This window comes from Apium graveolens, chromosome 9, assembly GCF_009905375.1.
Source record: "Apium graveolens cultivar Ventura chromosome 9, ASM990537v1, whole genome shotgun sequence".
NCBI classification, from domain to species: Eukaryota; Viridiplantae; Streptophyta; class Magnoliopsida; order Apiales; family Apiaceae; genus Apium; species Apium graveolens.
Window position 1 is genome coordinate 175,697,789 of NC_133655.1, and position 24,710 is coordinate 175,722,498.

The window sequence follows — 24,710 nt, forward strand, 5'->3', positions numbered from 1 at the left end:
TTAGTTGTTTAATACCTTAGTGTGTGATGATTGTATGATGTCTAGCATAGGTTGCGCTTATTCGTCTTATGTGCGTCGCGAACATATAAGATAGTCTGTTAATCTCTTGTGAAGCGATGGTGGATCTTGAGGTTTTGAACTTGCCATGGTAGCATAGGTTCATGTGTGTGTATGCATGATTAGTGGGTAACTCTAACCGTTTTACTTGCCTTGTGTAATCATAAAGAATAACTTGTGCTTAAATCATTATGTTATCAAATTCTGTAGACATATAGGGTCTCAACATAATTGATGCCTATTCAAATTCTATCTTAATTGTGGATGTTTGGTAGAATGGTATTGGTGCAACGAAAGTTGGCTTTTATCAGTTTCGTGAAGTTCGATTAATATCATCATTGTTACATGCTAAGGGTAATAACAATAACTATTGAAGGAAGTAGTAATGAAGTTATGATCTCATGTGTGTTTAATATTGTTAATTTAAGTGTCAATTAAGTGTTTAATTCTCGTAGTTAATTATAGTTAATAATTAGTTAATCAAATCTAAGTGTTATTGTCTTGACATTGAGAAGTAATCATACATTGGTGAGTAAGTGTTAATTGAACCTAATTAGTCTGAGTCTCTGTGGGAACGAACTAGAAATTATTTTATATTACTTGCGAACGCGTATACTTGCGTGAATTATTAGCGCGTGTTTTATGCCTAACAAGTTTTTGGCGCCGCTGCCGGGGACTCGGCGTATTTGTTTAGTTTATGTACTTACCATCAGTGGTCATTAGGACTCGTTGATTAAGACGTGTTACTTATTATTTCCGGTTGTGTTTCATGTACTTTAGCGAGCGTTTATGCAAACACGTTCTCATACTCGCAAGAGGACTTTAGATACGGCTGAGGAGACAAACTCGGTTCTTGATATTCCGGAGAAGATAGATTTTAAAGATTCAGATAAAGAGAGTGAGCAGAAAGAACCAATAATTATGGGTGATCGTATAGTTCCGGCAGATCCAGCTCTTATGGACTTTTCTCGGCCTAAAATTGATGACATTCAGTCAAGCATCCTTCATCTGGCTATTCTGGCTAACACTTTTGAAATCAAGCCGGGCAATATTCAGATGGTACAGAATTCTGTTTCTTTCTGAGGTGCTGCAACTGAAGACCCCAACATGCATATCAGGAATTTTGTCGAGATCTGTAGTACTTTCAAATATAATGGTGTGACTGATGAGGCTATCAAGCTGAGGCTTTTCCCATTCTCTCTAAGGGATAAAGCTAATGACTGGTTACATTCTGAACCAGCTGGGTCCATCACTACTTGGCAAGATCTTGCGCAAAAGTTTCGGGTGAAGTTCTATCCAATGGCGAAGATTGCATCTATGAGGAGTGCTCTTACTTAGTTTGCGCAGCAACCAACAGAATCTATGTGCGAAGCTTGGGAGCGCTACAAGGAGATATTGAGAAAATGTCCACATCATGGTATGCCTGACTGGATGGTGATCACTGGTTTCTATAATGGTTTGGGGGCCCAATCTCGGGCCATGCTCGATACAGCAGCTGGAGGCGCCTTGTGGGCCAAAAGCTATACTGAGGCTTATAATCTTATTAAAACTATGGCTACAAATGAGCATCAATACCCAACTCAAAGGATGATGCCTGGGAAGGTAGCAGGTATTCTGGAAGTTGATGCGGCTACAGCTATTACAGCGCAGCTCCAAGCGCTGTCTTTGAAGGTCGATTCTTTAGCCAACTATGGAGTCAATCAGATAGCTATGGTCTGTGAGCTTTGTGAGGGTTCTCATGCTACGGATCAGTGTTCTCTTGTAAATGAAACTGTGCAATATGTGAACAATTATCAGCGACCGCATCAGCCTGTGCCAGCTACTTATCATCCTAACAACAGAAATCATCCCAATTTCAGCTGGAGCAATAATCAGAATGCTATTCAGCAACCATATCATCAAGGCATAAGTAAACAGTTTAATCCACCTGGATTCCAGCAACCACAGCTATAGCGACTCGTGTATTTTGTATTATTCAAATGTGTAATTATGGAAATTATTAAATAAATAAATATGCATATTGGTTTTGACCACTATGTGTTGTTTGATTATTATTTATGTGTGATTTATGAGGCATAGGGTCGTTCGTGTAATTAATTACAGACTTGTTTTGAATTGCTTTCACTTTTAAAAGTGGATTTAATACAAGTTTATTTGTGTAAATATGTGGATTATCTCTAAAGTTGTTTTTATGACTTTATAATCTTAATATTTATTTTTGGGACTTTATAAAATTGAGAAATCAATATTTCATTAATTATTTATCTTTAAATAATTTTTTGAGTATGTTTTATTATAAAATCCCTATTTAATTATGGAAATCTTCAAAAATCATGAAACTTATATTCTATTAAGTTCGTAATATTCTGAGAATTTTAAAATTATTTTGGAAATTTTCGGAGTTAGATTCATCCGCGCGTCGTTTCGTTATTTGTTAAAAAGCGGGTATAAAGTGCGTTTTAAAAATTATTTTAAAATTTCGGAATTTATGTTTTTATAAACTTCGGGATATTTGTGACATTTTAAGACTAATTTCGTAATTTTCCGAAATTGTTTGCAAGGGCGCCTCGGCCAATAATTTTGAATTTCGGGGCAAGTCAGGCCTTTAAATTTTCGTATCTATCTTCAAATATAACGTGTCAAAAGCTGGTGAAATAAGCAGAAGTGTGGCATTTGCTAATTGGCTAATTTCTGCTGTATTGAAACAAAAACACAGGAATATATATACATATATTTACATTCGCGCAGGGGGGCTGAATCGATCGGATACGGGATCCATTTCTTTTTCTTTTTCTGTTAGTCTTTCCCGTTATTCCCCTGTGGTTCTTCCTTGTCTCTCTGGTAAGTTGCGCCGCCTGTCTTTTCGGTTCCATCGCCGCTTTCCTCCGATTTCCGGATGGGATGGTGGCGTATGTGGTGTATATGCGTGTGTATTGTGTGCATTGTTGTCGTGCTGCTCTGGTCGATGTTCTGTGTTTGGCCGCCTTCATTTTTTCCGATTGTTGTTTGATTCTTACTTTCCGGCCACGCGCGAGTGCGTGAGCTGGAGGTTTGTTCGAATTTCAGGTTTTCTTTTTCACTGATATATGATGAAAATGATTCGATAATTACTATATTATTTATTCCAAATTGTTTTGGAAAATTCGAATAAATTTTGTTGGTTATTCGAACGATTATTTTCATTATTCGAGAATTAATTGGCGAAGTTTATTTGGAAACCCGAATAATATCGGGCACCAATAAATTTTGCCGCCGTCGGCGACGAGCCTCGGCGAGCCGACGGTGGACCGTGATGAATTATTCTGAGTCCTAATATTTTAAAATAAACAAATATGAAATACGAATAATAATTAATAAGTGTACTTAAGTTGAAACTTGGGATTGTGTGGAATTTTGATTGAGTTGAATCGGAGGTTGGGAATCGCATTTAGATTAATTGTGGATTTGTTGTGATTTGACGTCGAGTTGTTCGACGGGTAGGCCGATAAACAGAGGAGGTGCTGCCCGAATTTTTGGAAATTAAATTCGGAAATTCGGGACAGACCCTGTAATTGTCGGAACGTCGAACGAGTATAAAAAAAAATATATTATGCGAGACCTGATTTTATGTTGAGATGAATGTTCTGTCAAAACCCAATAACCCTGATTTCATAAAATTACGAGTATACGTATTTTCTGAGAACGAACACTAAACCGATTTTGAAAGCGTGAACCCTAATTGTTGTGTGTGTTATTATAATGTATACAATTACGAGTCGGGTTTGATATCGAATGGGTAGATGTGTTATTGAGGATATGTCAAGCATACCTAGACGTCTAACGTAGGGTATTTCGACTCTGTAGGTTCTGGCCGAAGGACTCAGGAATTGATATCGAATTAAGATAATCTAGTGATCAGTCGGCAAGTGCCTCGAGGTTCCAAGCGAAGAACTCTGAGAGTCTTGGATACTATCTTGAGATGGATTGCGGCGAAGCAGAGATGCCTTCTAGTGAGACAATCATTTTTCCATGAGAGCCGGAACGTTCAAGTTTATCAGAAACAGTCAGTGATAGTCGTAACGCTCTGCAAGGCAAGTACCCCTGACCATTCTTTTATGGTTCAGTATATGTAAATAACTAAATATTTTACTTTCGTAATGGAACGGAAATGTTTTAAGTTACGTATCCCCCATATTTGAAATGTTGTTTTAAATTATGTTTTTGGGAAAAGTAACTTCTAAAAACACCTATCTCTAAATATGATTTAAATGAAAAGAGGATTTGAATAGTGTGATGTGACATAATTGGTTTTGAAAAAGAGATAGGTAAAAGTGATTTTGAAAACTAGATAAAATGATCAGATATGGGATACGTTGGGGCCAGAGTGGGCCTATTGAGGTGGCGTAAGAGGCTAATTCAGTTACGCATACTGTATAACCGATTAGTCCAGCAGGTCAGAGACCAAGCTAGTCTCTGAGTTCCAGAACAGGTGAACGGGATGGCAGTTGGAGCCGTCTGGTGTTGATAGCCTGATCAGCTGTCTTCACATATCCGCTACGTATCTGATTTGGTTTTGTGTGATTCCCGTAAGGACATGAGTAGTTGATATAGCGGATTTGGAAATGAAAATGGCATGCTAGAATTATTCTCTGGTATTTATGCACAGCACACTACTGATGTTGTTGTTTTACAGAGCATGCTAGTTTTGATATCTAGTTTATGAATGTTTTCTTATTTTCTAAGCAAGTTGTGGATTCTGTTCCTATAATTGCTTTACTTTAAACTGTTTTACTCGTTATTCATATAGTGGTGCTGCTGAGCAAGTAATTGCTCACCCTTGCAGAATATTTTGTATGTATTGCAGATGCTTAGGAGATTCTTGTGCGGTAGTCAGGGCAGAGTTCCAGCTCCTTTCGTGTCAGGCTCCTCTGAGGTAGTTGTGTTCAGACCAAATGAGGTCTGTTGAGTTGCTGCAATAAATTAGTGGTCAGGATTGTGTAAGGTAATTTGAGTTGTGTTAGTTGTAACCTAAATCTTACTTAAACCTGGAAAAGGTCTTGGTAAAGGGGTCGTAGTTATGTATTATTAATAGTTATGATTTTTATTATTGTTGTTGATGACGTCAACTCCTAACCCCGGGGTTGAGGCCGTCACAGTTGGTATCAGAGCTACAGGTTTGAGTCCCTGATTTAGGTTAAGAGTAGAGTCAAAAGAGTGCAGGAAGGTTATATATAGATGTGAGTCAGCAACTCAATCAGAGGAGCGAGTATATGAGTTTAGTCAAGGGTTCCGAAGACTTAACCCTGACGTATATTGAGGATTGGTTGCAACTGCCTTAATTTAGAATATGTTTCCTTCGTTTATATGTCATTGATAATATTCGATAGAGGTTCCTAGTTTTTCTTTTGAGAAAATGAGTTTGATTGCGAGAGTTCAGTGTTGGAGCAGACCTTTGATGTGTCAGCTGAAGAGACGCCAAAGTTATTTCTAAATATCGCATTTCCTATGTTAAGGAATGTTGCTGGAATGATTGTGTGACCTTGGTGAGTTCGGATAGCGTGATAATAGTCGGTGGCTGTCATGACAACCAAGTTTTGTGAATTATGTGGATCAGAACTGTGGTTTGTATCTTTCAACTTCTTTCTTGAGATATATTTTGTTTCTAGAATAATTGTTTCCTATTCCATAAGTTGCTTATTTTCCTGTGAGAAAGCTGAGAACTCGGAATAAGCGACTTAGGATTCTGTTGATCCCATTATAAAATAGGATTTCTCCTTTCTTATTTGTCAATTTTCCATTTAAACATTGTTTCTATGCTTGGTGACTCTTTTGGTTGATTGGGGCAAACAATGCATATGAATTGACCATTTGTCTTGTAATGAGGTATTTTGTGTATTTGATGCGTTTTTCTAGTGTTTGTGCATTTTAGGGTATAACTTGTGTTTGTGGGGAGATTTCATTAGGAATAAGCCTAGGGGAGTGCATGGCATTGGATGTGGGAAGTTGGGAGCAGAACGCAGCAGAAATCGGGAGCAGAATAAGAAATTTTCCAGTAACTTGATGGGCGCCCGCTCGGGAAAGCTGGGCGGCTGCTCAGGATGCTGGGCGCCCGCTCAGGATTGCTGGACGGCCGCTCAGGGGCGAGAAATTTAATACTGATTTTTTATAGTCCTTATTCTGGTGGACTTCTGAGATGGCTGGTTCTTGTAGGCTTCTATATAAGTAGTTTTCAGAGATGTTTCACAGTGTGTGGTATCAAGCAAGGAGCGAGGAGAGAAGGAAGAAGACTGTTTTAGCACATAGCAACGAAGAAAAGGAAGCATATATTTTCTTGTGATTCTTTTATTCATTGTATTAGTGGATGCTAGTTTTCTTTACTTTAAACCTTATTACTCTTGTGACGTACTCTGGTTTTAATAAGTATTTTTATTAGATTATCTTGTGTGTTATTATCATGTTTTCATATGAACCCATGGTGACGATGAGTTCTATCATGGGCTAATCGTGATCATGGGATCGTATCGGATTTACTATGGAATTCTCTAGTTAGTTGTTTAATACCTTAGTGTGTGATGATTGTATGATGTCTAGCATAGGTTGCGTTTATTCGTCTTATGTGCGTCGCGAACATATAAGATAGTCTGTTAATCTCTTGTGAAGCGACGGTGGATCTTGAGGTTTAGAACTTGCCATGCTACCATAGGTTCATGTGTGTGTATGCATGATTAGTGGGTAACTCTAACCGTTTTACTTGCCTTGTGTAATCATAAAGAATAACTTGTGCTTAAATCATTATGTTGTCAAATTCTGTAGACATATAGGGTCTCAACATAATTGATGCCTATTCAAATTCTATCTTAATTGTGGATGTTTGGTAGAATGGTATTAGTACAACGAAATTGGCTTTTATCAGTTTCGTGAAGTTTGATTAATATCATCATCGTTACATGCTAAGGGTAATAACAATAACTATTGAAGGAAGTAGTAATGAAGTTATGATCTCATGTGTGTTTAATATTGTTAATTTAAGTGTCAATTAAGTGTTTAATTCTCGTAGTTAATTATAGTTAATAATTAGTTAATCAAATCTAAGTGTTATTGTCTTGACATTGAGAAGTAATCATACATTGGTGAGTAAGTGTTAATTGAACATAATTAGTCTAAGTCTCTATGGGAACGAACTAGAAATTATTCTATATTACTTGCAAACGCGTATACTTGCGTGAATTATTAGCGCGTGTTTTGTCCCTAACAAGTTTTTGGCCCGCTGTCGAGGACTCGGCGTATTTGTTTAGTTTATGTACTTACCATCAGTGGTCATTAGGACTCATTGATTAAGACGTATTACTTATTGTTTCCGGTTGCATTTCATGTACTTTAGCGAGCGTTTATGCAAACACGTTCTCATACTCGCAAGAGGACTTTAGATACGGCTGAGGAGACAGACTCGGTTCTTGATATTCCGGAGAAGATATATTTTGAAGATTCGGATAAAGAGAGTGAGCAGAAAGAACCAATAATCATGGGTAATCGTATAGTTTCGGCAGATCCAGCTCTTATGGACTTTTCTCGGCCTAAAATTGATGACATTCAGTCAAGCATCAATCATCCGGCTATTCAGGCTAACACTTTTTAAATCAAGCCGGGCACTATTCCGATGGTGCAGAATTCTGTTTCTTTCGGAGGTGCTGCAACTAAAGACCCGAACATGCATATCAGGAATTTTGTCGAGATCTGTAGTACTTTCAAATATAATGGTATGACTGATGAGGCTATCAAGCTGAGGCTTTTCCCATTCTCTCTGAGGGATAAAGCTAAGGACTTGTTAAATTCTGAACCAGCTGGGTCCATCATTACTTGGCAAGATCTTGCGCAAAAGTTTCTGGTGAAGTTCTATCCAATGGCAAAGACTGCAGCTATGAGGTGTGCTCTTACTCAGTTTGCGAAGCAACCAACAGAATCTATGTACGAAGCTTGGGAGCGCTACAAGGAGATATTGAGAAAATGTCCACATCATGGTATGCCTGACTGGATGGTGATCACTGGTTTCTATAATGGTTTGGGGGCCCAATCTTGGCCCATGCTTGATGCAGCAGCTGGAGGTGCCTTGTGGGCCAAAAGCTATACTGAGGCTTATAATCCTATTAAAACTATGGCTACAAATGAGCATCAAAACCCAACTCAAAGGATGATGCCTGGGAAGGTAGCAGGTACTCTGGAAGTTGATACAGCTATAGCTATTGCAGCGCAGCTCCAAGCGTTGTCTTTAAAGGTCGATTCTTTAGTGAACTATGGAGTCAATCAGATAGATATGTCTGTGAGCTTTGTGCGGGTTCTCATGCTACGGATCAGTGTTCTCTTGTAAATGAAACTGTGCAATATGTGAACAATTATCAGCGACCGCCTCAGCCTGTGCCAGCTACTTATCATCCTAACAACAGAAATCATCCCAATTTCAGTTGGAGCAATAATCAGAATGCTATTCAGCAACCATATCATCAAGGCATAAGTAAACAGTTTAATCCACCTGGATTCCAGCAACCACAGCTATAGCGACTCGTGTATTTTGTATTATTTAAATGTGTAATTATGGAAATTATTAAATAAATAAATATGCGTATTGGTTTTGACCACTATGTGTTGTTTGATTATTATTTATGTGTGATTTATGAGGCATAGGGTCGTTCGTGTAATTAATTACGGACTTATATTGAATTGCTTTCACTTTTAAAAGTGGATTTAATACAAGTTTATTTATGTAAATATGTTGATTATCTCTAAAGTTATTTTTATAACTTTATAATCTTAATATTTATTTTTGAGACTTTATAAAATTGAGAAATCAATATTTCATTAATTATTTATCTTTAAATAATTTTCTGAGTATGTTTTATTGTAAAATCCCTATTTAATTATGAAAATCTTCAAAAATCATGAAACTTTTATTCTATTAAGTTTGTAATATTCTGAGAATTTTAAAATTATTTTGGAAATTTTCGGAGTTAGTTTCACCCGCGCGTCGTTTCGTTATTTGTTAAAAAGCGGGTATAAAGTGCATTTTAAAAATTGTTTTAAAATTTCGGAATTTATGTTTTTATAAACTTCGGGATATTTGTGACATTTTAAGACTAATTTCGTAATTTTCCGAAATTGTTTGCAAGGGCGCCTCGGCCGATAATTTTGAATTTCAGGGCAAGTCAGACCTTTAAATTTTCGTATCTATCTTCAAATATAACCTGTCAAAAGCTGGTGAAATAAGCAGAAGTGTGGCATTTGGTGATTGGCTAATTTCTTCTGTATTGAAACAAAAACACAGGAATATATATACATATATTTACATTCGCGCAGGGGGGCTGAATCGATCGGATACGGGATCCATTTCTTTTTCTTTTTCTGTTATTCTTTCCCGTTATTCCCCTATGGTTCTTCCTTGTCACTCCGGTAAGTTGCGCCGCCTGTCTTTTCGGTTCCATCGCCACCTTCCTCCGATTTCCGGCTGGGATGGTGGCGTATGTGGTGTATACGCGTGTGTATTGTGTGCGTTGTTGTCGTGCTGCTCTGGTCGATGTTCTGTGTTTGGCCGCCTTCGGTTTTTTTGATTGTTGTTTGATTCTTACTTTCCGGCCATGCGCGAGTGCGTGAGCTAGAGGTTGGTTCGAATTTCAGGTTTTATTTTTCACTTATTTATGATGAAAATGATTCGATAATTACTATATTATTTATTCCAAATTGTTTTGAGTACTTCAAATAAATTTTGTTGGTTATTCGAACGATTATTTTCATTATTCGAGAATTAATTAGCGAAGTTTATTTGGAAACCCGAATAATATCGGGCACCAATAAATTTTTCCGTCGTCGGCGATGAGCCTCGGCGAGCCGACGGTGGACCGTGATGAATTATTCTGAGTCCTAATATTTTAAAATAAACAAATATGAAATACGAATAATAATTAATAAGTGTACTTAAGTTGAAACTTGGGATTGTGTGGAATTTTGATTGAGTTGAATCGGAAGTTTGGAATCGCATTTGGATTAATTGTGGATTTGTTGTTGTGATTTGACGTCGAGTTGTTCGACGGGTAGGCCGATAAACAGAGGAGGTGCAGCCCAAATTTTTGGAAATTAAATTCGGAAATTCGGGACAGACCTTATAATTGTCAGAACGTCGAACGAATATAAATATATATATATATATATATATTATGCGAGACCTGATTGTATGTTGAGATGAATGTTCTGTCAAAACCCAATAACCCTGATTTCGTAAAATTACGAGTATACGTATTTTCTGAGAATGAACACTAAACCAATTTTGAAAGCGTGAACCCTAATTGTTGTGTGTGTTATTATAATGTATATAATTACGAGTCAGGTTTGATATCGAATGGGTAGATGTGTTATTGAGGATATGTCAAGCATACCTAGACGTCCAACGTAGGGTATTTCGACTCTATAGGTTCTGGTCGAAGGACTCAAGAATTGATATCGAATTAAGATAATCTAGTGATCAGTCGGCAAGTGCCTCGAGGTTCCAAGCGAAGAACCCTGAGAGTCTAAGATACTATCTTGAGATAGATTGCGGCAAAGCAGAGATGCCTTCTAGTGAGACAATCATTTTTCCATGAGAGCCCGAACGTTCAAGTTTATCAGAAACAGTCAGTGCTAGTCGTAACGCTCTGCAAGACAAGTATCCCTGACCATTCTTTTATGGTTCGGTATATGTGAATAACTAAATGTTTTACTTTCATAATGGAACAGAAATGTTTTAAGTTACGTATCCCCCATATTTGAAATGTTGTTTTAAATTATGTTTTGGGGAAAAGTAACTTCTGAAAACACCTATCTCTAAATATGATTTAAATGAAAAGAGGATTTGAATAGTGTGCTGTGACAGAATTGGTTTTGAAAAAGAGATAGGTAAAAGTGATTTTGAAAACTGGATAAAATGATCAGATATGGGATACGTTGGGGCCAGAGTGGGCCTATTGAGGTGGCGTAAGAGGCTAATTCGGTTCTGCGTACTGTATAACCGATTAGTCCAGCAGGTCAGATACCTAGCTATCTCTGAGTTCTGGAACAGGTGAACGAGATGGCAGTTGGAGCCGTCTGGTGTTGATAGCCTGATCAGCTGTCTTAACATATCCGCTACGTATCTGATTTGGTTTTGTGTGATTCCCGTAAGGGCATGAGTAGTTGATATAGCGGATTTGGAAATGAAAATGGCATGCTAGAATTATTCTCTGGTATTTATGCATAACACACTACTGATGTTGTTGTTTTACAGAGCATGCTAGTTTTGATATCCAATTTATGAATGTTTACTTATTTTCTAAGCAAGTTGTGGATTATGTTCCTATAATTGCTTTACTTTAACTGTTTTACTCGTTATTCATATAGTGGTGCTGCTGAGCAAGTAATTGCTCACCCTTGCAGAATATTTTGTATGTAATGCAGATGCTTAGGAGATTCTTGTGCGGTAGTCAGGGCAGAGTTCCAGCTCCTTTCATGTCAGGCTCCTCTGAGGTAGTTGTGTTCAGACCAAATGAGGTCTGTTGAGTTGCTGCAATAAATTAGTTGTCAGGATTGTGTAAGGTAATCTGAGTTGTGTTAGTTGTAACCTAAATCATACTTAAACCTGGAAAAGGTCTTGGTAAAGGGGTCGTAGTTATGTATTATTAATAGTTATGATTTTTATTATTGTTGTTGATGACGTCAACTCCTGACCCCGGGGTTGAGGCCGTCACAGTTCGTATTAGAGCAACAGGTTTGAGTCCCTGATTTAGGTTTGGAGTAGAGTCAAAAGAGTGCAGGAAGGTTATATATAGATGTGAGTCAGCAACTCAATTAGAGGAGCGAGTATATGAGTTTAGTCAAGGATTCCGGAGACGTAACCCTGACGTATATTGAGGATTGGCTAGAACTGCCTTAATTTAGAATATGTTTCCTTCGTTTATATGTCATTGATAATATTCGATAGAGGTTCCTAGTTTTTCTTTTGAGAAAATGAGTTTGATTGTGAGAGTTCAGTATTGGAGCAGACCTTTGATGTGTCAGCTGAAGAGATGCCAACGTTATTTCTAAATATCGCATTTCCTATGTTAAGGAATGTTGCTGGACTGATTGTGTGACCTTGGTGAGTTCGGATAGCGTGATAATAGTAGGTGGCTGTCATGACAACCAAGTTTTGTGAATTATGTGGATCAGAACTGTGGTTTGTATCTTTGAACTTCTTCTTTGAGACATATTTTGTTTCTAGAATAATTGTTTCCTATTCCATAAGTTGCTTATTTTCCTATGAGAAAGCTGAGAACTAAAAATAAGCGACTTAGGATTCTGTTGATCCCATTATAAATCAGGATTTCTCCCTTCTTATTTGTCAATTTTCCATTTAAACATTGTTTCTATGCTTGGTGACTCTTTTGGTTGATTGGGGCAAACAATGCATATGAATTGACCATTTGTCTATGTGACAAAAGGGTCTGGTGGGACGCTACCGAACTATGTGTTGTGACCGTATGGTACTAAGACTGGCCATCTTATGTACTTGTATGGTTGCTCTTAGTCATACCTATGTTTTCTTCTTTTGTCCTCTCTGCATTATTGATTCTTTGACTTTGAAATTTCATTTGAAGTCCCGAGGCAGTGGATTGTCAGTAGCTTTTGTGATTAGACAGTCCTGGTCATTGAAATTAATTGAGAGTTGACTGTCTGGAGGAAATAGAAGATGTACATCGGATTGCTAGCTATCTCAGAAATGATAATAGTAGAGAGGATTCATGATTCGATATTGAAGGTTGCGTTTTTAGAAAAGTTAACCCTGTGAAAGATAGGTTATGGTAGGAGATAAGAAGTGGCCTTGGGAAGAAAGGGTAATTCAGTGATTGATGAATCACTTGAGGGTGATAAGAAATCATCCCTGGAGGAATGGTTGGTTGAAATTTGGACCATGGTGCCTAGAGGAGTCTAGCATTCCTTAAGCTTGACTTGAATTACTAGTTGGTTCTGTGTAATTGATGGCTGTTATAGCCGGCCAAGTTTCATTGTATACCAGATTGGTGTTAATGAGGTAATAGAGCAGTGACGGGAACTGGTTAGTTGCTGTTGTATTGAGGAGTCATGCTACGGTGTTAGTTTCTTTGTATTTTAGTTTTCCTGAACTGTTATTGATTCTGCTACTGTCATTGTTGCTATGATTGCTAGTGCTATTAATCTAGATTTCTTTTGTACATGGACCCCGATATTAAGGACATGGGTAATTTATTGGGCAGCATTTTCCTGATACAGGTGCACTATTTAAAAATGGTGATATTCTATTAAATATTTTGTTATGTTTTGAATAAACCCATTTATATATCTCAGGAAGATGCCACCTAAGAAAGCTACCTAGTCTAAAGAAAATAGTAGTAGTTTTGCGAATGGTCCAACTATAAATGAAATTCTAGATTTGTTGCGCCAGCCGTAGCAACAACAGTTGCAGTTAATCTAACAGGTTTAGTGGCGATAACTACTGTTGCAGTAGCAACAACAAGGATTAAACCCAAGTGTTTATTTCAAATCTTTTCAGAATGTTAACCCTTCTAAGTTTAAAGGTGAACCTAATCCAGTAGCTGCTGGACCATGGTTAAAGGAGATGGAGAAAGCTTTCAGTTTTGCCCAAGTAAGTGATAATTTTAAGACTGATTGTGTAAGCTACTTCCTAAGGAATGAAGCGAATTATTGGTGGGAGTCAACCAGAGTGTGAGAAGGAGAAGTCCATATTTCATGGGATACGTTTGCTGAGTTGTTTTTGGAAGAGTATTTCCCAGATGCTGTGCGGAGTTAACTGGAAATCGAGTTTCTAGAACTGAAACAGGGTGAAAGAAGTGTGTTGGAATTTGAGGCCAAGTTTATAGAATTGGCCCGATTAGTTCCTGAGTATGTAAGTACAGAGAGTCAGAAGGCAAGGAGGTTCCAACAAGGGTTGAAGCCTGAAACTCGCCGAGGAGTCGTGGCATTGCAACTCAAGACATACTCCTCTATGGTTCAGGTCGCCCTGGTAATGGAAAGTGACCAGAAATTGACTGTTAAGGACGAAAGTGATAAGAAAAGGAAGTCGGAAGGTTAAGGATAAAGCAAACCAAGGAGAATCCACTCAGGGATTTGAGAACTGGTTTGGTCGGAATAGGAGTAAGAGATTCCGGAGATAGAGTTTATTTCCAGATAGATCTAGTGCTACTTCAGTTTCTTCCACTCCAGCCCAGTCAGTTAAGTGAGTAGTAGATTGCAAGTCCTATGACGGAAGACATAGTGGTTCGTGCAGAAAGAATGTGCAATGTTTTAAGTGTGGATATAAGGGTCATTATACATCGGAAGGTAACCCAGGAGTTATGTATTACAATTATGGAGAAAGTGGGCATATTGCAAGGAGTTGTAGAGTGGGTATTCAAGATACTACATTCCAAGGGCCAACATCCAGCTCAGCTAGAGATAGAACTTTCAAAAGAAATAAGAAATCAAATGTCTAGAAGTTGGGCGTAGTTGCAGTTGATCTGACACCCTTCGAGCCAGAAAAGTTAATGTGATTTTAGGATTGAGTTGGTTGTCCAGTATTATGGCAAGGAGTGGTTTCAGAAGAAGCGAAGTGTAAAGTGTACATAAGCCAATAGTAAGGTAAGTTTCTGGATGCATAAGAAATATAAGGAATTCTTCCAATCATGCGAGAAAAGAAGTGATAAGCTAAGGATATAAGGTAGATCCACCATCTGTAAAGATACGAATAAGAGAATGCTTAGGTTGGAGGAATTTTGAGTAATCCATAAATGCCCTGAAGTTTCTTGAGGTCAGTGGAACGAAATAATTAGTTTGATAATGATAAAAGTTATTAGTAAGAGAAGTGAGCATACCAGATATAATTCTCTCGGGGTGCATCAGTGATGTTGCTAGGAAAGGAGGATGGAATTATGAGGTTGTGTAATGATTATCGTGTTGTGCATATGTTGTGTACTTGATGATTTCATAAACAAAACATCTAAGTAGATTTTACTTAGTGAAATTATGTAGCACTCGACGGATAAGAATTATAGTCCCGACGGATAACTCATTATAGTCCCGACGGATGATTAACTTATTATCCATCGAGTGAGTAGCTTATGTAATAATAAGTTTGTAGCACAGTTATGTATGCACCTTTGTATAGAATCTGTAGTAGCATATAAGTCATGTTGACTTTAACTAGATATGCAGAATAGGTTGATTAATTGTACATAATTGATGTCTTGTAATTCTGCATAAGTGATATAGAGTCAAGTGCCAAAATAGCTACCGACGGATGATTAACAAAGCCATCGACGGATGATCAAATGACTATCAATGGATGTTTAATATGGCAGTCGACGGATGATCGATTAAATCATCAACGGATGTTCTGAAAGTCGACGGATGATCATATGAAGAATTCAAACAGCAGTTGAACAGTGAAAGCTGACACACAGCCGTCGAGATGTATACAAACACACTGTGGAAGCCCATTAACTTGGTAATAGAGGATGAAAAGCAGCAAAGCTTAAGACTGTTAGATTTTATATTTGTTCAACCTTTTTGACTTTGTAATCTTGGTTTTATATAAACCAAGAGAGTAGCAAATAGAAATATAATTGAGATAGCTGAGAAATATAAAAGCAGAGAAATCTTTGTAAGCAGAATCTTTAGCATTTCCTGTATTCTCAGTAGTTCCATTTGTAAGCAGCTGTGAGCATTTCTGCACACAGAGTCCTCTCGATATATTATATATATCTCTGGTGGAATTGTTTAAATCCACCAGAAAGTTTTTAAAGACTCTTGTTTTTAATTACTTATGTTTTGATTCAATTAAGTTTACATTCCGCATTGTGCTAATCAAAACAAATATATCTATAACCGAGTTGAACATTTTTATTTCAAGAAAAAGGTTCAAGAATTCTTGCTACATTGTTAAGGGACTAACAATTGGTATCAGAGCAAGCTCTTAATCTACAAAGAGTTTAAAGATCAAAACAATTCAGCAAGATGAACAAGAAAGATGTTGGAGTCAAGATTCTTTTTCTTGATAAAGATAATTACCATCATTGGAAGGTAAAGATGCATCTTCATATGCTTTCTCAAGATGAGGCCTATGTGGACTGCATAGAAAGAGGCCCTCATGTTCCAATGAGAGCTGCAACAGGAAATGAGCCATCTGTTCCAAAACCAAGGCATGAATGGTCTAATCCTGACATTGAACAAGTCAGGAAAGATAAAAAGGCCATGAACATTCTGTTCAATGGTGTTGATGCAGATATGTTTGATAACATAATCAACTGCAAAACTGCCAAGGAAGTTTGGGACACAATACAGATAATTTGTGATGGCACTGAGCAAGTAAGAGAAAATAAAATGCAGCTCCTGATTCAGCAATATGAGCACTTTCACAATGAAGAAAGTGAGTCACTCACTGACATTTTTAGTAGATTCCAACAACTACTAAATGCTCTTAAGTTGCATGGAAGAGTCTATCAAACTAAAGACTCCAATCTGAAATTTCTCAGATCTCTTCCAAAGGAATGGAAACCAATGACAGTCTCATTGAGAAACTCACAAGATTATAAGGAGTTTACTTTGGAGAGACTGTATGGCATTCTTAAGACCTATGAGCTTGAGATAGAGCAGGATGAAAGAATGGAGAGAGGAAAGAAGAAAGGAGGATCCATTGCACTAGTTGCTGATCTGGAAAAGGAGAAGGAAGTGCAGATGGAAGCTATAGAATCAACTTCAAAGGTCTGTGAGAATAAGGGTAAGGGGCTAGCTGCAGAAAGTGAAGATTCATTGAGCCAAGATGACATGGAGGACATTGATGAGCACCTAGCATTTCTTTCAAGAAGATTTTCCAAGCTCAAGTTCAAGAAGAACTTTGGAGCAGCCAAGCCAAATAGAAACATGGTGGATAAGTCAAAATTCAAATGTTTCAAATGTGGCTTGGCAGGGCATTTTGCAAATGAGTGTAGAAAGTCAGATTCTAGTAAGAAAAGATTTGAGTCTGTGGATTATAAGCAAAAATACTTTGATCTACTCAAACAAAAGGAAAGGGCTTCTATTACACAAGAGAATGACTGGGCAGCTGATGGTTTGGATGAAGATGAAGATGTCAGCTATGTCAATCTAGCCCTAATGGCCAAGTCCGATGAAACAGAGACAAGTTCCTCAAGCAATCAGGGAAATAGAAGGAATCTTTGGTACTTGGATAGTGGTTGTTCAAGACACATGACTGGTGATTCTACCCTGCTCACAGAGTTTAAGGAGAGAGCTGGCCCAAGTATTACTTTTGGAGATGACAGCAAAGGTTATACTGTGGGATATGGCTTGATTTCAAAGGACAATGTCATCATTGAAGAGGTTGCCTTAGTGGATGGTCTCAAACACAATCTGTTGAGTATCAGCCACCTTTGTGACAAAGGCAACTCAGTAACTTTCAACAAAGAAGCCTGTGTTGTTACTAATAATCAAAACAACAAAGTGGTTCTCACTGGTGTGAGAAGAGGAAATGTGTACCTAGCTGACTTCAACTTAACTAAAGCAGAATCTGTAACTTGTCTTCTCAGTAAAGCAAGTCAAAATGAAAGTTGGCTATGGCACAAGAAGCTATCCCATTTAAACTTTAAGACCATAAATGAGCTGGTAAAGAAAGAACTAGTAAGAGGCATTCCTCTAGTGGAGTTTTGTAACACCCCCATATCCGGGGTCGGGGATCCGGGTCGTCACGGTCTTTCTTTCCACAATATCACTTCACTTAATTAATAATAAATAACCTTATGCTGTGACCCCACACTAACACACACCACAACCCGTTATAGTCTCGGAGATGAAATTTAAATAAGTACAAGTCTTTGAATCCACAATTTAAAAGTTATTACAACCCAAAATGATTACTTGATAAATTTACAGTTAATTGCCATTATCTGCCACAAGTTATAATTATACATAATTGATTCTCAAAAGTAGATGGTCTGATCTATAATAGATCTACCTCTGCAGCTATAGCAGCTACAACATCAACGGGAAGACGCGGGACGCTTCCCACGCGCTTGCGCTGGGTCTGCTGGAGTCTGGCCATCTTTCCTAACTGTTGTTGTGTGATGAAGAAATAAAGCAAGGGTGAGCAGCAAGCCCACCAAAATAATATGTATAATGATTAACAATATATGAGCCTTCTCATAGTACTCATGAAAGTCTTGGTCAAAAGAAATGAACCAAGTTGATATCTTAATGCGATGAAGTCGCAAAATATTCAGTATATATATACATATATACTTTTCAAAATATGGGAAGTCCTCTTCCATGCATAATACACACAGAGTTCCAGTGTATAACTGTATAAAAATATCGTTGCAAGGTGATCTCATATATCTAACCTTGTCTCAACATTTTTCTGAAAATCTTTGTCATGCATAAGATAATCATTTACTAGATATAAGTTTAAAAGATGAAGTTACAAGATACTCCAATATACTTATATCTTTTCCAAATACTACTTAAACTACCACCATTCAAGTTATAATTAGTTTCAAAGGTTCATCACATAGATGAGACTACAAGACCAGATTTGAATAGATTAAATCTTTAAAATATCATCAAAATAAAATGAAGTTACGAGATACTTCATTTGATGCAAACATCATTTTGAAAACTTGACCCTGCCAACACTCAACAATCGCCCAACCGTAGCCTTTCTATCGAAGTGCTCTGGGTAGTGTTGCAGAAATTATCCAATTGGATGATGAACTCATTACGGGAGTTTGCCGCGCCAGGAAGACCACTTACGATGATCAGTCGTAGTAGTACAACCCCACCATTTTCTACATGTAGAGGAGAACCTGTCGGATTTACTTGTCAACCGAACACTGAACTCCTAAGGAATGGACCACCTTAGCGGAACTTCCAGGCCATTTGGGCCAATATAATAAGGCTGGGCCGGCGCTACTCGGCCACTTACGCCACTCCTAGTTCAGATGAAATCCATGACTCTGAAATGTAAAGCTTGTCCCCACTTTCCCCAAGTAGAAACTTGTTGATACGGCTCCACCAAGAAGTCGTATCTATTTGGAAAGGAGAACTCACCGATATTTCCCAGGCGATGCCTGTTAATGGATTAACTTGTTCCAAGAATTTTACTTCCCGAGTGTTGGGTAAGTAATCAATTCATTTATCAAAACAGCAACCTTGTTGCGAATATAAAACACACCACAGAGCCGGATCCCTCAGGTTTTGAGCGAGTATTTAAATCCCCTTCGAAAGGAGGATCTTAAAAAATGAGTTTTGGGATCCGCTCTAACTTTTAAAAAAATCATTTTGAAGACTCCCAAAACATTTTTAAGAATGTTTGGAGTGAAGCTGATTTAATGAAGTAAATCAGTCCCCAGAATATTTAGAAAATGTCTGAATATTATTATTTAAATAATATTCCCATAAAGAATAATCTTTATAAAATAATTGAAGTAGAAGTTTTAAAACTTATACTTGAAATGAATATTAAATAACCAAAGATATACCTATATGAAAGTACTATCTTTATTTGAATAATCAAAAGTGAGTTTGATTATCGACACCTTATTCTTTAATAAAATAAAGAATATATCTCAGCAAATAATCGGAGTCATAGATCCTCAAATGAATATTCAAATAATATTCAATAAATAAAATAAGCTGAGTCATAAGCCCTCGAATGAATATTCGAAATAATATTTAATAAATAAATAAGCTGAGTCATAAGCCCTCGAATGAATATTATAAATAATATTCATTAAATAAAATAAGGGAGTCATACATCCTCAAATGAATATCCAAGTAATATTCAATAATAATATAAACTGAGTCATAAGCCCTCGAATGAATATTCAAATAATATTCAAATAATAAAATAAACTGAGTCATAAGCCCTCGAATGAATACTCAAATTAATATTCAACTAAGTAAAATAAAGGTATCGAATAAACCTTATTCGATCCATAGTTTTAAAAACTATATCCATATATATATAAATATATATATATATAATATACTCGGGAACATCGACTCCCGGTTTAGAAATATGTTCACCTTTTATCCCCTATACTAAGGGTATACGCAACTACTTGCTCATTTCTAGCATAGGTATTATGCAACTATAAGCATTGAAATCAATAGATAGATAACCAGATTACGAAACAGACATGCATATATACCATATCAGCATGCTCCAATATATCACAAAATTTGCTAATAACAATCATGCACTATCACAAGATAATGCATATACATATATTTACATCACAACAACAGTATATCGGGTAGAAAACTTGCCTGAGCGACTGGGGGTTACGAATGGCTCGGGACGAGTCTGGTAACCTATAAACAACAAGTAAGTTGGAATTAAACCAAAGTCACTTGTAAATCTATACTCTAACCAACTCAGACTCTAACGCTCGTTTTGCGCTTACTGATTCTCTTAAGTCACTCGAGTACCCTCGGCTCCACCATTTTTAATAATTTAACCTTTATGAGTTTTAAGGCGATTCCTTCGCGAGTGTCTTACCAACTGCCTAACACACTTACCATAAATGTTTCATGCATTAATTAACCCTTTTTGGTCTTTAACCTATGTTTCAAAGAAAGGCGAGGGGAAAAGTTTCGTTCGCGAAACGCCGTTACTTGAAACGGTCGTTTCTCCTAAACCGTGCATCGGAATCGAACGAACTACATATCAAAACGAAGCTCGTAACATGAGCTATCTAAACATGGCAGTGGTCATAATCTAGCAGGGGGTTCTCGGGTCCTAATGTTATGCACAAAAACAGTCCAAAGAAAATCGGACGTTACGACGGCTATGTTTACGCGATTACCAATGTTTAAACTACTCCAATTAACCACCAACCAACTCACAACCATCAATACAACAAAAATTCACCTAAACCATACCACATCAGTCCATAATCTCCAAGGTTTTCAACTCAAACAACCACAATCAAGACCTATGAACTATAATCAAGCTTCAATTACCAAAATACTTCCAAATCAAACTAAACTACTAATAATCACAATCCATGCTTCTCATTTCACAACACCAACCATTAAACTTACTAACAAATAAAGTAAAGGCTAGGGTTTGAAGTTTATACCTTCCTGGGGAGGTGTTAAGTTGCTAGGAAGCCTTAGGGAGCCTCCTACAAGCTTGATCTTTCCAAAGAAATCAAGAACACAAAGTTAGGCTTTGAAGTTTCTAAAAGTCCGATTTAAAGAACTGTAAAAATGAGGGTCTTACCATGATTATTTGGACGAGACTTGTGAACAAGAGTTGTAGGCCATCTCAATACCTTTCCAATGAGCTATAGAACACAATATTTGAGTGAGAAATGAAGGAGATACAGCAGTTTTAGTGTTCTGGTTCTGTTTTGGCCGAGAGCATGAAGAACAATGCCTTGGTTTCTTTTTGATTTTGATGAAAATGATTTTACTTGGCTTGGTTGCTTTGTTTTTGTGTTTGATTTAGTCAATTACCTTGTTGCCCTTGAATTTGTGTGGTTCTCATTCAACCACACCTCCTTCCTTCCCATGTCATGCTTGTGTCATCCTCATGATGTCATCCTCCCCTCCTTGTCCTCTTTCTATTGGTTGGATGATATCATCCCCACTAATCCCTTTGATTAACTTCCTAATTGTTTGCCTAATGACCGCTGATCTGTTATACGGTTCGCTTAACTTTCGTTTTCGTTTATCGTTTGAAGGATCATACCCGGGATCTTATTACTTAGGTTCCCTTAATCTTTCTCAATATATTATATTCCTTTTATGATCCTCTCCTATAATCCTTTAATTTAAATCCTTTTTATCCTGTTACCTTTTTCTCAAATCTTTCCGTATCTAGTGTATTTCCGGGAAAAATCAAAGTGTTCGGATTTGGATTCTGACGATCTTTACATACACTTATATCCCATATAAAGTACTAATAAAATCTCAGAATATCCATATCAGAACCCCTACATAGTGTGGCATGAAAAGTTTTCTCATTCAGCAAAAACACTATTCATAAGGGTTTCAAAAATTTCCCAAAAATTGGGATTATTACAGTCTCCCCTCCTTAAAAGGATTCCGTCCCGGAATCAGATAGAAAATGAATAGGGATACTCTCTTAGCATTGCACTTTCTAACTCTCGAGTAAATTTTCCCACATTGTGGTTCTACCATCAAACTCTTACTAGTTTGATAACCCTTCTCCTAAGCACTCGTTCCTTTTTACTCTATACCCTTCTTGGTTGCTCCATATAGGTTACGTCTGGTTGCATGTCTATGCGCTCATATGCCCCTATTTGTCTGGCATCCGAATTACACTTCCTTAACATTGATACGTGGAACACGTTATGAACTTGCTACAGGTTCGGGGGTAGGGCTAGCTCATATGCTAACTTCCCAAACGTCTTAATATATCCAAGGGTCCAACAAATTATAGACTTAGCTTTCCTTTCTTTCCGAACCTCATCAATCCTTTTCAAGGGTTTCCAAGGGGATACCTATAACATTACTAGGCCCCCTATTTCATACTCTTTGTCCTTTTTGAGTCAAATCAGCATACCTCTTATGTCCATCTTGGGTTACTACCAGCCGTCCTCTGATTAGATCTATTATATCCCTGGTCCTTTGGACTACTGCGGGTCCGAGCATCTTGCGCTCTACAACTTCATCCTAACATAAGGGAGATCGACATTATCTTCCCTCAAGGATCTCATAAGGTGACACCTCGATAATGACATATGATCTATTGTCGTGATATAACTAAATCCGCGTTAAGTGATCATTCCAAATTCTTTCAAGTCTATCGCATGGAATTTTATCACAGCTTCTAGCACTATAGCTTTGGCGTCTCAATACCCATTCTTTTCCAGTTCGTAATCGCTACTACCTTCCGTTCCTAATATTATACTGGTTATACTTTTGCTCGTTAGCGTTCTATAACCTTTTAATAACCACGTCAACCTTAGTATCACGAATGTATTTCCATTCCGAATACTACCACAACTTTATTACTCCTTTTTCAGCTGTTTCTATTTCCCAAAGTTTGATCAATCATATAGAAGTAAAGGAATTTGTTGAGAGATCACTATGATCATGAACACTTGTTATATCGCATAATTAGTACAGAAGGTGGCCTGCCTTTAGTACTTAACAAGCAATTAAACAATAGCTGGTATCCTACTCGGCTTCTATCACACAGATAGATAGTCATTCGGCAATACCTCCCCTTCTGGAAGGGTTGTTCTTCTCAGCTTACATGAAATGAAAAGAAGAGAAAAGAACGAACTGAAGAGAATTGTATATTCATAAAAATAATTTATTGCCATAAAATATCTGGCTTGGAATCTACCTCTGAACTATAGAGGTTTGTCATAGAAGAACAAAACATATATGTATTTATATCAGCATCAAGTATTATAGCATCGTATTTCCCATGCCTAAATATTTCTATTCCGTTCATCATTCTATGGACCCATGCTCTTCCTCGAGCTTATACACAATCACCTTTGAAACTCCCTCGACATCGAAAATCGAATCTGGGATCTCATTCTAGACCTCATCGTTACTAGAACCCATTTCTATACCGCAACCTTCTTCGTATAATAATACGACTCTCTATTGATAAGAAAGAATAAATATTCACTAGGTAGATACTCTACTTAATTAGTCTATCAATGATAACTTATACACTACCACGACCCGATTAGTGGTACTCAATCTCAACATCCATTCCAATACAACTCTCACGGTTGTAATCAGCTCGTTACTCACAGAATCATTGCTGCCTTACTATGGTCCACCACTGACCCACTGTCATCATTCACTTTCCATGAAATCTTAATAGCTAACCATATGGAGTCCATACATGTCGTATCAAATCCTTCTAAGGAGGTAACATAATCACCATTCATGATTCATGAAGAACACTCCTGATCCTGACATACATACATAACATGAAGTAGATAAAAGTGCAGAAGAGTTTCAATCAAAGCAACGATAGCAGGTTAATACCATTCTTAATCATACGCCCTAAATAGAAGACTTAACTCAAGGGTTCATCTAGTCCTTTTTGAAACATGGTCCTGGCTTATCTCAAGATAGGACCTTCTAAGATAGATAGCCCGTTCATGGCGATTACACGAATTAAACCTTTACCAACTACTATTATGGTTGGGTATTGCACAGTCATCAGAAGGAATGTCAATCTTCCAAACCATAATTCAACCTTCACATTTTTAACCATCATCACTGTTTTCTTTTGGTACACGCGCCTATAATTATCCACTTACCTTTAAAGTGTCGGCCACCTCTTTGGCCTTTCCTGATAGTAAAATTTCCTTACAGTCAATGTCATTTTAACCACCTCCAAATAAATTTTCTACCTTATTTCCGATCACTGCTTGAGTGAAGATGTTTTCCTTAAAATCAGATGGGAAAGAAAAGAAAAAAAAATATCACCATTTTTCCATAAGTTATTGCCTCAATCTTTAGAGGCTAATCACTGCCAAGACTGACTCTCAATCATACTTAGAACATTTTTTATCTTAAGTCCTAATTGCCCTGAACAATTTCGACCATTACTGGTTCGATCCATACTTTCTCGTGGTTTAACACGTGCCCCACTTGGCATCATTATAATT

At 37.3% G+C, this 24,710-nt stretch overlaps 1 non-coding gene across 1 annotated transcript; it reads right to left on the bottom strand.

Moving 5' to 3' along the window:
* Nucleotides 1-1,374: 1,374 nt before the first annotated feature.
* Nucleotides 1,375-1,478, bottom strand: LOC141688166 (small nucleolar RNA R71). Its single transcript, XR_012561627.1, has one exon. It is a non-coding gene; the product is annotated as a small nucleolar RNA R71 (small nucleolar RNA).
* Between the last annotated feature and the right edge of the window lie 23,232 nt (nucleotides 1,479-24,710).